Below are 3,630 nucleotides of genomic sequence, written 5' to 3' on the forward strand. Positions count from 1 at the left end.
AGCAGGACAGACCCTTGTGGGTCTGACACGGCCTCCGCTGCTTCGTGTTTTGCTTTTCTGGATTATTGATACAGACACCTGTAGAGTTCCAGGAAGTGGACACACACCGCTGAACACACACACACACACACACACGCACACACACACACGGAGCCAGCGCTGCAGGATGAGTCATGGGGAGCTGCCGTCAGTGCAGAGGTCTGCAGATGGGGGAGAGGGGAAGCACCTGCTCGAGCAGAGCGTGGAAGGAGCAACAGATCGTGTTGCAGTGAAGATGGCACCAAGAGGGAGGAACGCTTCCTTTAAAGGGCAGCAAACGGCTACTCAGTGTCTTCACCTCTCAGTGTGAAGCGGCCTTTATCTCCTTGCCTCCTATTTATTATGAGGTCCATCTTGTCTCATTCCCTGGTTCAGTCCTCCAGAGTTTGTCCACTTTGTGGGAGTTGTGTGTCTCTGGCTCCTTTGCCTCCGTGTCCTTCTCCTCCCGTCCTCTGCTCTCCTCTCCCTTCGTGCTGAGGCCTTATCAGCGCTCCGGGGACCGACTGACATTCACACAGATGCTAATGACACCACAGGATTCGAGGCGCTTTGCTCTCCGCTCGCCCCTCTCGCCTCCCTCTCCCTATCTGTTTCTCCTTTTCTCATTCTTGCTACTTTTACTCTTGTTCTCTCTTCCTGGGCAATTAGAGAGAGGGAGAAGTCCCAGTTGGCTCCTGGTGGTAATCAAACATCTTTTTCTTGTCCATTTAACACTGGGATTAATTTCCTACAAGGTTAATTAAAGAGGCCCATCAGACAGAACTGATTATTGCAAAGGTTACTGTAGCAGTGCCGCTCACTGTTTCCCTGCCTGCATCTGTACACACACACACACACACACACACACACACACACACACACACACACACACACACACACACACACACACACACACACACACACACACACACACACACACACACACACACACACACACACACACACACACACACACACGCACACACACACACACACACACACACACACACACACACACACACACAGGACGTACACGGGGGCAATAGGATTACACTGCTCGTCACAGGGAATGTTGAGGTTAGAAACAGTCTGTTTCTGGACGCTCGCTGACCGTGAAGCACGTTAACTGGATCCTAAAAACGCCGGCAGCCAAAACACACACGCAACATGGAAGCGGCCGCCTGAATGGGATGTTGCTCACATTTGTGGATGCTGGACAGGGAAATTCTGGTTTGGATTCAACTCCAATAAAACAAAGTGTGTTCACTGTGTTGTTGTGCTGACAAGCGATTGTGTTTGCCTGCACACAGAAACCACGTTTCCCATAAATCCAGGACACAGTTCACTTTTTTCAACAGATTCTTCGCTGCCATTTTAAAAATACATTCAAGAAATCTGTGTTCCAGCTGACTTGTCACTCTGTTACTTTACTGGGACCCATAATGGCGTCAATCACTCCATACTGGTTCCATTATTAAGGCTTTAGGGTCCACAGAAGCCTTGTCTGTCATGTTACTGTTGACTGGCCAGCACCACAGATTCAGTGCTGAGTGACGTACGTAATAAAGAGTCGATTAAAGTTTCCAAAAACTTTTTATTATTAATTTAAGGAATTCACAGCCAGAATATTCCTACAAACACAAACTATAACAAATAAAAGATTGATTAAGTAATGGCAGGAAGACATAAATAAAGGTTGTGATGATGGCTAAGAGTCGGATGTGAGGTGGTGGCAGTGCAGTGGACAGTCAGAGGCTCCTGATCCAGTTTCACTAACATCCCACATGTCCGTTCCAGAGAGGACGGGCCTTGACAGGACCTCCTGTGGTTCTCCCTGGAACGCCTGACACTGATCTGTCTGAACAAGCTCCCCTGTCCAAGTAGACTCAGTGACAACCTCCTCCTCCTCCGTTCCAACACAAGGACTGACAGGAGTTTGGCTGTTCCTGAAGCAGCTCGTTTCAACGCTTAGAGATCGTCTGCGAAGCGGCCTCACTCCGGTGCTCAGTATTGTCTCCAGAGTGAGGAACGGACACACACACACACACACACACACACACACACACACACACACACACACACACACACACACACACACACACACACACACACACACACCTAGCTGCAATTAAAAGCACAGCAACCATTCCTGCCAGCCCTCAGGTGACACACACTCGTATATACATATATATGTATAAATCTATGTATATACAGCCACACGTGCAGGTTCATTAGCATGCTAATTGGAGGTGAGGGGGACAGAGTGGTGTGGTGTGGAGGAGGTACAGAGCAGCCCCAGTGTATTAATCACAGGCTGGGGGAGAGCAGCTGACTCCCCTCAGCCAGCTCCCCCAGTCTGCCCACCTCTCTCCCACTGAAGCCGGCCTCTATGAGTCGTAGCCCAGCTGCTAAAGGGCGCCGCGGAGCACAAGGAATGCTGTGTTCACACCGGTTCATTGAAACTAAACTGTGCCGTTTTTTCCTTCAGAATCTTTGCTATAGGACCCAAATCCAGCATATTTCATCTTATTATATTTGCATTCAATGTATTCTTGCTTTTCAATCAACTACTGTACTCATCAAATACTTTGAACATTGCTGCTTTTTCTGTTTATTTTGTCTTTTATAGCCATTTTCATTTTTCTGAGTCAGGGAACCAAAACAAGGAGGTAAAAGGTGCTAAAGTGCTTCATAGATATGATCAAGATAAGATAATTTACAAGTTTTTCCACTGATAGAATGCTACTGTATATAGTACAGGTAAATGATCCGATACCAGAATAAACCCGTTTCTGCATGGACACAGGTGGAGCGTTATGATATGAGCTCCACTGCTCCTTTGATTTTCATGTAACATGAGGAGGCTGTAGAGTACAGTACGTTTGGAGCTCCAGCGTTATGCAGTGGGAGAAAAAGAGGCCAATGAAGCAGCCAAGAGTAACCTGCTGTTACTGTAACAAGGGACCCTGATAACACAGTAATAACAGGCTAATCGTATTTGGGTTCAGAAACCACAACATGCTAATTCAATTAGCTTAATAAGCCCCTGTAGATAAAGGGCTTGTTTCGGCTGTAGCGATTGGCTCAAGGTCCCAGGGAGGTGGTCCTCTGGGGCAGGACTGCTCAGCATCCGCCGCCACCAGTAGATGGGGAACTTCCAGCGTGCAAATCCACACAGTGTGAGTGCTTTTAGGAAATTCTGCATCTTTAGACGTTTCCTGCTACTTGACTTCATCCGAGCATTTGTTTTGCACGATACATAACCGGGTTTACTGGCAGATGCGCTTTTCTAGCACGCAGAGATACAAAGTGCTGAGTGGGTTCTTTCAGACCTGAGTCAGCTGGACGTTGTTTCAGGTTTGATCAACAGATACTCCTCAGCTCACGTTTCGCAAACCTCTTAAACTTTCAACAGTGACAAAAAAAAAAATCGCTCATCCTCTTGGAACTTTGCTTATTGTTTGTCTCCAACGAACGCGCGACACAATGCTGAACAAAAACCTGCTCCGGGGCTATTGTGCCGGTGCTGTGTCTCAGTTCACTCGGAGCGTCTGTCTCAGCGCAGGGCTCTTTGTGTGGAGATGCGCAGAACGGCACAACAGCATTGTTTCA

The sequence above is a fragment of the Betta splendens genome, chromosome 10 (assembly GCF_900634795.4).
Source record: "Betta splendens chromosome 10, fBetSpl5.4, whole genome shotgun sequence".
NCBI lineage: Eukaryota > Metazoa > Chordata > Actinopteri > Anabantiformes > Osphronemidae > Betta > Betta splendens.